We start from the raw sequence: 12254 nt of genomic DNA on the forward strand, positions 1-12254 counted from the left end.
AATCCTGCAAAAAATTCTGAATCCAACTCCCCACCTCTGGAAAATACCATACATAAATGAAGGCAGATGCAAAGTACTCAAATAATTATTGACCTAAAACTATGTCTATGCCCAAGAAATGATGGCAGTATCACTTGATTAAATATAAAGGTCAAGCATACTACCTTAGCAGACTGAGATTTGACTTGAACTCTGCACCAAAGATCAGGTCAGCAATCCTTAAAATGATCCAGTGAGACATAGTTGGCACATACCCAAATGTAAAAAAGCCGTTGTATGGTAAGATGCCAACAGCATAATATTAGGTGTCACTGTAGAAATGGCTGCTTAGCTACGAAATGATGTCTTCCGTATTGATGGGACTCAACTTGAAGCAGTTATCAACGGGATCAATTTGGCCTTGAAATGAGGATTACGAGAGTTTGAGATGAAAACTGTCAATGTGTTTTGTTTTTGTGTTTTGTTTTTGTGTTTTGTTTTTGTGTTTTTTTTTTTTTTTTTTTTTTAAGTGAAAATCGCCCAAGATGAGGCATGATTAAAGAGTTTAAAAAAAATAGTACTACTAGGTCAAAAACTTGCTAACGATAAGTGTTAGATGAAATAGATTCTAACCCAAAAAACAGCAGTTCCTCCCTCTTTGTCAGAAATATCCGACCTGGAATGTGAGGACTAAAGGACAAAATAAGAGAAGCGAGAGTTACATCACATCTGAACTTAGAGAAAAGAGGAGAATTTCAGCGATACCTATAAAATGTCTGTTATGGATGTTTATAGACCTGATCAAAAAGTTGAAATCAGTATTGTGCCATCAGAAATGAACAAGGCAGATAATACATGACTTATGAGCGTGAGGAAAAAATAGCTCAACATGCATGATTTAACCTGTAAATACAATTGTTGTTGTCGTATCTATCTATAAAAGTGAACATGTCTGTCTGTCTGTGTACATTTCCCTATGCAATAACTCTGACAATTTTTAGTCTACAGGCTTGAAATTTGATATACAGGGTACTGAGATTTGGGAAAATCTTCAGCTGTTAAGCAGTCAAAGTTCAATGATTTGACTTTTGAGAACTCTACCAAACTCCTCCGACAATTTTGGGTCTAAACACTTGAAATTTTAGATATAGGTTCCTTGGACATGGATCTAACTTAATAACTCGATTTTAGCCCAAAACAATAAATTTTAAGGGGTCATAATATGGGTCAAAGTTTTAAAAAAATTGACCTCTGTGGTCTCTAGCAAATTACTCAGACAATTTCTGGTCTAAACATTTAAAATTTTACATAAAGGGTATTCAGAGATAGGGCAAGCTTTTTAATCTGTTTGGATCGAAAATATTTAGTTACCAATATATAAATGTATGTATGTATGTCTGTTTGCATGTCTGCCTAAAACTTTCGACAGAGGCGACGGATTTTACCAAGATCAGTATCGCTTTAAAGTCCGACCTTTCATACGACAAATATCGAAAAACTGGCTAAAAACATTAATATCTTCACCTTCAACTGGGCACTTTTCTACGGGGGTGGGGGGGAGTCGCCTTTTTTGCCGATATTTTTTAAAGTTATCCTCTCTTTATGATTGTCTAGCCTAAATGTTAACATAATTCACTTCAGGTTTGGCGGTGGTCGTAACCACAAGGACGTCAGGTTTTTTTTTTTACCTGTTCTTTTCCTCCTTCGCGGTACAGGTTCGGGTCTGCCTTCCTACTACCACTTTTTTTTTCTCTTTTGGTCAATGGACACATCCAAACACCCGGGCAACGCCGGGCTGAAATGCTAGTATATCTATAAATGTGATATTGTCTGTGTGTTTATGTCTATCTGTGTGTGTGTGTGTACATTTCCTCACCAAATTATTCTGTCAATTTTCAGTCTACAGATTCGAAATTTGAAATAAGGGGTATTGAGATTTGGAAAAAATTTTTAATTGGTTTTCAGCCAAAAATTTGTCAAGGGGTCAAAGTTCAATAATTTGACCTTTGAAAACTCTACCAAACTCCTCCGCTAATTTTGGGTTTAAACACTTGAAAATTTAGGCGTAGGTTCCTTGGACATGGATCAAACTTTTTAATTTGATTTGAGCCCCAAAACATAAAATGTTAAGGGGTCAAAAGGGGACCTCTCAACCAATTTTTCGTCTAAACATTTGAAATTTTACATAAAGTGTATTAAGACGTAGGGTAATTTTTTCAATCGGTTTTTGGCCGAAAATTTGGCTACCAAGAGGTCAAAGTTCAAAAGATTTGACTTTGCGGTCTCCAGCAAACTATTCAGCAAATTTTGGGTCTAAACATTTTAAATTTTACATAAAGTGTATTCAGACATGCAGCAAGCTTTTTAATCAGTTTTGGGGTGAAAATTTGGCTGCCAAGAGGTCAAAGTAAATAGAGTTAACCTTTGCAGACTCTACCAAACTCTTCCATCAGACACTTGAAATTTTAGATGTAGGTTACCTGGATATGAATCAAACTTCTTAATATACATATATATATATATATATATATATATATATATATGAACAGTACATAGGGCCCGAGCAAACCTCGGCTGAACTGCTAGTGTAGTAAAAAAACGACAAAAGATAAAGATGGATTAAAAAAAAATTGTATATACTATATTAGAGTGGACTCTGTTTTTGATCGTACTTAGAATGACATGAAATTATATCTGATAGAGAAGCCCAAATTTGGGAGTATTTGGTAATGTGGTGACAACCATTAGTTGCCATTACTCTCGAGTTCATTTTAATCCGATGTGGTAGTGCCTGTCAGGGTCACATTTATAGGTTTGTAAATGGAAAAAAAAAAAATGTCAGAACTCCTTCTCACCAATGTCGCAATTCATACCAACTCTTTCTAACTTAAACTGTAATTCACAACACCAACTCTGAATGTCTATGCTCTCTCTCTCAGCTGTCAAATATTTGACTTCCGTCCTTTTCAATTCGTCATTCTTGTATCCACTATTCTTCTCGTATGCAAATTAATGCCACATATATGTACAAAATTCATCTACAAACTTTTCTTCTTTTTCCTTCCTTGATCCTGTCACCTAATAGACTAAACAGAGGCAATGCCGCTTATGTGAGTAGTATCTTCTATTACAGGGTTAAATAAAATATATCATTCAGACTATTTGTTTACAAATCATATAGTTACAAAATAAATAAATTTACAAACTATTTGTATGAAAAAATACAATTTCATCATAAAATGATAAAAAAAAAGATTGGCATGTCATAAAAACACACAAACCCAGGAATCTATTCCTGACAAAGAAATTGGATCTATACATTATTAGAGATGCTGTCAAACATGTTGTAGAAATATGAGTAACATGTCTGTTATCTTCCTCTCACGCTAATGATGTGACACAAGAGTCAGAGGGATTTGAAGTACTAGTGCCTGCAAAAAATACCTGGGTAGCCCTATCAGAATTCCTTAGTAGGGGTACCTCAGATGATTAGCAATAAACTAATCTCTTCTCAAAGGCAGAAAGTAAGGGCGAGGAGGATGGATTTCCTAGCATCGAACCAAACCGTACCTCAGTCAACCGGAAGCAAGCCATTGTAATAATGGCCTAAATCCGTTGCAGATATTGATGATGTGAGACTCTTAAGAAAGCAACCCCTGTCATGGACGAATATCAGAAGCAGAGATGTGTCATTAAATTCCTGGCAAAAGTGCATTTAGAATGGTGGTAACTATGTAGAAAAATAAATTCTTGAGCACAAAAGGTCGCTTGGTACCACTCCCGTCTTTGTAGCTTATTAACTTTTTTTAGTTAAAAACAAAAAAAATTACTAGGAGACTGTACTTTTGGAATGATCCTTATAATGACAAAGAGTGCTCAAGATGCCCATGCACAGCCATCGTTCATTGCTGACAAAAGTGGATTGAGGATGTTGGTAACTATGTAGAAAAATAAATTCTGGAGCACAATAGATTGCTTGTTTTATTGGTACCACTCCCATCTTTATAGCTCTTTGACTGTTTTAGTAAAAAAAAAAAATATGAGGCTTTACTTTTGGAATGACATTAACAATCTATGAGTAATATGGATGTTAGTCATAAGTGATGTATTAATGACAACAATCGAAATGAATTCCTGCAAAATTCACAGCTAAAAAAAAAAGTGTCTTTTTAGTTGGTCAATAGAATTTATATGGTCAATAGATTTATATGGTCAATAGATCAGGGAATGGGGTTAAAGAGTTCAGTCAAAAGAATACTTTACAAGCTAAAGCAGTTTGTTTCTTGTTATTTTAATTTTATTTTCGTCTTACTGGTATGGTAAGAGAACGGAAAAGAATACTAATCAAAACGAGCAAAAATTGAAGAAAAAAAACATGATCGTCATTTTGTGTGTTATTTTCTTTTGAGTGCACTCATGAGGATCAGAAGAGAGATATCCGAAACATGATGCATAAAGTTAGTGCTTAATATGAGCATGTAAAAAGAAGAATATTAGTATTGAAGAAAAAATATAGTAAAATCCCAATACAATAAAGACAAGTATTGTCAAAGTCATTAGAGAGAGAGAGAGAGAGAGAGAGAGAGAGAGAGAGAGACACGCACAAGTTTATATGATTTAAAAGTTCTGAATTTTTTAGATGAAGGTTGAGTGTTTATATTACTTGTATTAATCGGACCATTGTTCTCATCTTGAGTGTTATTTGTGCAACATTTCGGTTAGTTTTGCCTTCGACCATCCTCAGATATGTTGGTTGTTGTTTAAAAAAAAAAAAGAAGAAAAAAAAACAATAACCAACACGCCTAAGAACGGTCGAAGGCTAATCTGAGCGCAACATTGCACACATAACATTGAAGATGCTAACAATAGTCCGATCAGTACAAATAATATATATGTGATTTACTTTGTTTTGGTATTCTGGGAGTCTGGTGCTATGACCAGAAAAGTATTGCAATTACGGTTTATGAAAGGCATGTCAAAATGGCATCCAATTGAATGTACGTAGAATTGTTTTGTATCTAGCATGTCAGCCAAAAAAAAAAGAAAATCTTGTTCTAAATTTTGGCTGGTGCATCTGCTACTAGTCTCACACTCCTGGACACGGTTCAAAAGTGAGTTGCCAACCTTATAGGTCCTGAACTGTCATCCAAGCTTCAACCTCTGTCCCATCGACGAAATGTTTCATCTCTCTGCCTGTTCTATAACTATTTTAATGGTGGATGCTCCGACAAACTACAAGCAGTTGTACCCCGTTGACGTAAACACCCTCAACAAACCTAACAAGCAGCAAAATCCCACCCCTACACAATAGAGATCCCTAGATGTAAGAAAGCCTTCTGCTCCAATTGTTTCTTCTTCAGAACTTCTAAACTTTAGAACTCCCTTCTGGGATTCTGCTTTCCCAACTGTACTGACATGCAGTTCAAGTATAATGCGAACAAACATTTTGCTACTCATTTCTCTACATAGTATCCCTGCAGTTTATGTCTCCAATAGTAGCCCCCTACTTCAAAGTGGTATTGTGCCTTGTTTGGGGTAAAATGGAATTAAGAAAAAAAAAAAAAAATTCTTAACATGAGCAGAATTATATTTTAACTTCCAGACTGGAGAATGCATTCTTTTTGTTGGCCAGTATAATTAAGAGGAGATAACTCTGGTGATTTTGGAACCAACAACATTTTATATCAGATCAAGTAATTTGAAATTATTAAAATGGAAAAAAGATGATTCAATTTGTTAATGTAATTTAATTGTTAACAAGTTAAGAAACTTTAAAAAGTATCGATACTAATAGTCCGGAATTTTTCAGTTAAAAAAATATACTGAAGACAAAACAATAATTGAATCCTAGAAACTTTTATTACCGGTGGGTTGGGTTGAGGGTGGGGGCTCATCTAAAATGATTTTTTTGTTTTACCAATAATTAGTTTGTTATTCGTCCATGTGTTCACAAAGATATTTTTCTTAATATGGATTGTGTTCAAAGTTGATCAAGCCATTGTACAGCTAAAGCGCCAAAATGTTATTCAAGCCTCAGGTACGAAATTACATGCTTGACAACAATATGCGTAAGTGCTATTTTGAACAGAACTACTTTTTGTAACAATAATTAGGCAGTTGTCTAAAACTATCATTATCTACTTCTCTTTAAGTGAAAGTGACCTGTTCGAGGGCAACTTTTTCATGTATTTCTTTAAAAATACATTTTTGTCATTTTTTAGGCTAAAAAGTTTAAATGAAAATTAAAGGAGGAAAATTATTTCGAGATACTTAGTACTGACTTTTGCTAAAGTGAAATTTATAAAAGATTTGAGTCATGAATAATTTCAATTAAGCATCCACTAAAGCAGGTGGAATACACCCGGAATATTCTTTATGATGTCATAAATGATGAAATAGCAAAAAAAATGATGTTCTCCATTAAAACAAAAGTCACAGGTCACATGCAAACATACATATATAGGGTGGGTTTTTTTTTTCTTAGAGGCGACAAACTTTAAATTGACAACTCTATTTTTCTTTTCTTTTTTTTTTTTTATTGCAGATTTGGCTTCTGTTATTTTGAGTTCAGCTTGATTTAGCTGACTCATGAAGAGACTGATGCCAAGCAGCATTTGCAAATTGTGCAAATTTATTTGAAAATCATTTTGAAACGTATGAAGGAATAATTTCATGAAACTAACTTGTCAACTGGCAACTTCATTTGTGCGATTTAATCCCAGTAGATTATTTTCTTTGGGGATATGTAAAGTCCATGTTGATAAACCACACAGAATAGACTACTTGTAAGTAAACATTCAATGCATGCTTGCCAAAATTTAATGCTCTGTCCTATTTGTGAAAATTGGACCTCTAGATTATGCCACGTATGCATAAGCCATATGTCCAAAATCGTATTTAAATTATAAATGCCAAAAATGAATCTTTTGGAATAAACCAGATACTTGTATGATAAAAATATTTTTCTGTTATTTATTTTAATTTCAAGTTCACCACCTTAAAAAACAAAAACAAAAACAAAAAAAAAACTATAGATATAATGAACAATTTAGATCCAGAGAGTTTACTTGTTTATATAATTGAAACAAAATCTACCACTCTAAAATAAAGATCAATGTGTATTCATTTGTATATACTTCAATCCTGTCATGCAAAGGTTTTTTTTCAGCCCCTGAACGAAACTATTTTAAATGGGGGAAATGAGAAAGAAAGTTGGACAACTGATTGAAATGAATTTGGAAAAAAAAAGCTTCCTTTTTATATTAAAAGGCCAATGTTTTTTTTTATTTTTAAGTTCATCAGCATTTGTATTTTATGTATGAAAAATTAAATTACTGATGTAATTCTTTGATTTATTTTAGTAATATATTTAGATAAATAATCAATGTGAACAATAAAGTTCTTTCAGTTTGGCACCAAAAGTAGGTTATAACTTTATTTGTATTTTCAGACATAAGTTGTTATGTTGCAATTTAGTGTACACAAAACGGAGATAAAAAAAAAAGATTTATTGAAAATCTTTATGATAATGCTTCATTGGGCAATACAAAGGAAAAGTGGAAAAGTATTATTATCACATATCAAACAGAAACTAAGTGAAACACACTTGTATTCAGATGAGCACAACAAGAAACATGCTCAACATTCTATTGATTACTTTTATATTGAGTTTGGTGGTTTGTATGGACGATGGGAAGGCATTGACAAAGTTCAGTCTCTAGTTTCTTCATCTAACTCTCAGTCTTTTGTTTTGGCCACACTTCATATTTTCCATAATTTTCCATTTACAGAAAGAGAAAAAATAAATATAGAGATAATAGGAAAACTTCTGTTTGAGAAGCACTTGATATTCAGAATTTAAAATTTAATAATTGAAAAGACCAGACAAGTGAAAAAAAAATGATTTTATTAAACATATCTATTTATTAAAATTGAAATTATTATTATTAGGGGGGGGGGGTGTAAGCTCCGTTATTTTCGTGATATTGCGTTGTGATTTGACTTTCAAGGGCATTTTATTTTATTGAAATTTTTTTTTTCTTCAGATTTTCAAATAGTAAAATACTCTTCTTCATGGACATAGACAGTTTTTTTTTTTTCTTTGTCATGATGGAGGGAAATCCTGACACATTCTCAGAGGTCGGAAATTGAGACTGAATGAAGTTTAAATGTCCAATAACAGTGTGGTTATATACATGGGTCAAAATAATAATAGGAAATTCACCGTTTGAGATGCACTTGATATCCAGAATGAAAAATTTAATGGTTGAAAACATGCCTATGAATATGAGACAATGCTAGAATTCAATCGAAGAAAGGTTGAACTAAGAGAGTATTATTTACCCATTTCTCATTGCAGCAAGGTAATATATAAAGCCATTTTATTGTGTGTGTAAGGGGGGGGCAGCTTTCCCAAGGAAGCACATTAGAATATACAAAATACTAGAGAACAAACTTTTCAGTGATTTCCGGTAAGGGTGCTTCAGTTCACTGGCAATAAACTAATCGACTCTCCTTAAGAAGAAGTTAATACCTGGGAGGATGAACCTCTTAGAACTCAGCCAGATCAATCCTTATCTTAGCAAACAAGGGTTTGATTGTTCAGGACAGACCCTAGGTTGCCAAAATGATGCCAAGGTAAACCTTGACTGGTATGATAACTGGATCTAGGCAGAGACATCACAGAATAAGGAAGAATAGCTACACTGTTAGACTCCGATAGAAGAATTCAAAATAAGTGGAGAACCATGCTGTTCCTCTCAATCATCGATCAATGTCCCCAACGCTTGTATGCTGTGGTTTTCTTGATTTTCTATGCTGGTCATGTCATCTTGGTGATTGTTGAGGGTGCAAACACTGGTTCACAAGTATAAGAAAATAAAACCATGCAAACTCACAAGAGAAAACATAACTCAGATACACTGTGTATAAATCAGTTGTGTCTTGAATGTGTTTGATAAACGTTTTCTGTTGATAGATGTTTATTGATGCATCTTTGTTGATCAGTTCATCTCCTCATCTGCTAAAACTCTATCTGATTTGCTCTGAGCCACAAATTGTTGTCAACTGAAAACTGTTATAAATTAAAAACTTTTAAATATGTTGACTTCAAGATCAGAAATTCTATGTCCAAATCTTTTGTCTTATTCGGCCACTCTCAGCTGACTACATATCCTACTTTCGATATTCATTCTACGGCCTTTGTGCACCTTAGTGAACCATTTTTAATCATTTTCATGGCTCTCTTCTTACTTTTGACAATTTTTTTTCCTTTGTTTATGGATCACTTCCTAAGTCCCCAAACTCTGAGGAGGGGGGGGCGTTCATAGTATCACATAGGGAGATAGTGTAGCACTGTTACTTGATGAAACCAATTCACTTCATTTATTGCATTTATTAACTTTCTGTATTACAAGCTGATTTTTCAAAGTCAAAGCACTTGCTATGCTATTTAGAAATCTTGACAATACAATTACAATGGTCCAACAGATCGACTATTTCTGTTCAGACAGCTAGTTTTCTGTAAAGTCATTCTTTGTGATTATCATCAAGGCTTCAAAACCTTCATGGTGGTTGGACTTAAACTTGATAAAAACCTTTGTCAATAATAATCTTTATCAGAGAAAAGAAGAATGGAAGATCAAACTAGTATCATCTTCTATGCCCTGGATAACACGGTTCAAAATGAGTCTACAACAAAGTATTTTACTTTCAGAAAATTTTTCCATTCCAAAATCTTTTTTTTTTTTTTTTTTTCATACCTTCCATCCAGATGTTTATTTTCACTTCGATAGCATCTTATTCTCAATAATGCAACAAATATTGAAAGAATAGGGAATAAATGCATGCTAAGATTTCTATCGTACCGTTGTACTGAATAGCATTGTGTAAATAAATCAATACATCGAGTGATGAAGCAGATGTTAAATTTTTCTTGACTTCATAATTCATAGTGAGTTCTGATCTTATTATAATGAAGATTCTGTGTCTGTAATTGAAACTGCTACCTTATGTCATGATCTTCCATATATTTTTACACTTTTCATTGTAATTATTATAATTTTAAATATATACCTGCAGAAAATCGTTTATAAAAAAAAAACAAAAAAACTTAACGTTTCAAATTCTACAATTTTTATAAATGTATAAATTTTCTTATTCAAAGAGAATCTTTATATTTTACTTAGATTTAATATTTAAAAAAAATATTTTGTAAATTATTTTTTAGCATTTAACTTATGGACAAAGCATGGAATACGAACCCCAACCCCAATGTGAAAAAACAAACAAAAGAACATGTATATTAATTTATTTGTATATTTATTTATTTGTATATTCATTTATTTGTATATTTATTTATTTGTATATTTATTTATTTGTATATTTATTTATTTGTATATTCATTTATTTGTATATTTATTTATTTGTATATTTATTAATTTGTATATTTATTTATTTGTATATTTATTTATTTGTATATTCATTTATTTGTATATTTATTTATTTGTATATTCATTTATTTGTATATTTATTTATTTGTATATTCATTTATTTGTATATTTATTTATTTGTATATTTATTAATTTGTATATTTATTTATTTGTATATTTATTTATTTGTATATTTATTTATTTGTATATTTATTTATTTGTATATTCATTTATTTGTATATTTATTTATTTGTATATTCATTTATTTGTATATTCATTTATTTGTATATTTATTTATTTGTATATTCATTTATTTGTATATTTATTTATTTGTATATTTATTTATTTGTATATTTATTTATTTGTATATTCATTTATTTGTATATTTATTTATTTGTATATTTATTTATTTGTATATTCATTTATTTGTATATTTATTTATTTGTATATTAGTTGTTGTTTCACAACGTTTTGGCCAAAACGTGGTGAGACAACAATTATGGAAGGCAGTAATTACTGAGAATACACTTATGACTGCATTCCTATCCTGTTGCGATTAACCACCTAACTAACGCCAAAAGAATAGTTGGCCAAAACGTCGTGAAACATCTATGAAGATGAGGATAACAGTCCGTAAATAAAATAAATATACAAATTACTCATCTCAAAGGATTCTAATAATAAAATAAAAGAATATGTATCGGTTGACACTGGTTTACTTGGACTTTCAAATTCACATCGCCCCTGTAAATAAGAAAAATACGTTTTTTTATATAATTACACAACTTTAATTAAAGTTTGGATCGATATTTTTAATTAAAATAATTATAAAAATGAGTTATATTATTATTTGTGACCGAGATTGATTTTTATGTAGAGTGCATTTATGTATTTATAAAACTTTTAAATTTTCGAGCAGATTTTTGCAAATATCTATTCAAACTTAAAGTTGTGTAAATGTATAAACAAAGAATGCGCTTTTGTTGTTTACAGAGGCAATGTGAATGAAAATGTCGAGGTGAACCAGTGTTGACTGATACATGTCCTTTTGTTTGTATTTTTTGCATTGAAGTCGATTGGGGTTTGTGTGCCATAGTTCGCCCCTATATATATAATAAAAACGTCAGTTTTTCCCCCTCTGGACCAACTTATTTTATAGTGAAATATTTTTCCTTGACTTTTAAAAAATATTTCTCAGAATACTATTGATTAAAACTCCCAAGCTGGATTCTCTCATCCCAATCTAAAATTTATATCTCTGATTGCTTTTTTTTTTCTTTTTTTTTTTTTATTTTATTCTTTGTTATTAGGCACTAATTTTTCATTTCAGATCATAAATGAAAATTAAAAAGAAAACGTTTTAGTTTACTGTGATTCATTTTTTTTAGTAATCTTCAGAGTATTATAAAGCTATTCCTATTAACGACACAATCATGTTGACATACCGGTTCTTACCAGATCACCGTTGAGTCTGACCATTACCAGATGGGTGACCATTTGGGAAGGTAAGGCGCTGTATGTACTGCGAGGTAAAATACCAGGTTGAGAAACTGGCACATTCTCTCCTTCTCTCGAGGGTAGATGGAACTCTCTTAAGCTGTAGTAGGCATCCCATCTAGTGATGGCATCATGATAAAAAATACCCTTGATACCCCTGGTGAAGCATCAAATATTCAGCTACTGACAAGATTTGAATTACACTACGTTGGCCTTGGTCAAGATCAAAGTGTAGTATCTGTTCCGGCAGATACTGCACTTAAGATAATTTGTACCAGTCAATGGAGGGGAAACCCTCTATACTGGGACAATTATTATTTTTGGTAACCAGAGTGACCCCTTTTAGGG

The 12254-nt window shown here is 31.9% G+C and overlaps 1 protein-coding gene across 8 annotated transcripts in view; it reads left to right on the forward strand.

Moving 5' to 3' along the window:
* LOC145253848 (phospholipid-transporting ATPase IA-like) overlaps window positions 1–12254 on the forward strand; it is a 517619-nt gene that overhangs the window by 197885 nt on the left and 307480 nt on the right. The window contains exon 1 of one of the 8 annotated variants that reach the window (XM_080112979.1): window positions 6742–6764. The exons of the other annotated variants lie outside the window; for them this stretch is intronic. The gene's annotated coding sequence lies outside the window, so the exon portion shown is untranslated. Of the gene's footprint in view, window positions 1–6741; window positions 6765–12254 lie in introns of those variants that run through there. 8 annotated transcript variants of the gene reach the window in all.

This window comes from Euprymna scolopes, chromosome 3 (genome assembly GCF_053919585.1).
Source record: "Euprymna scolopes isolate OS-2025 chromosome 3, ASM5391958v1, whole genome shotgun sequence".
Taxonomy (NCBI): domain Eukaryota; kingdom Metazoa; phylum Mollusca; class Cephalopoda; order Sepiida; family Sepiolidae; genus Euprymna; species Euprymna scolopes.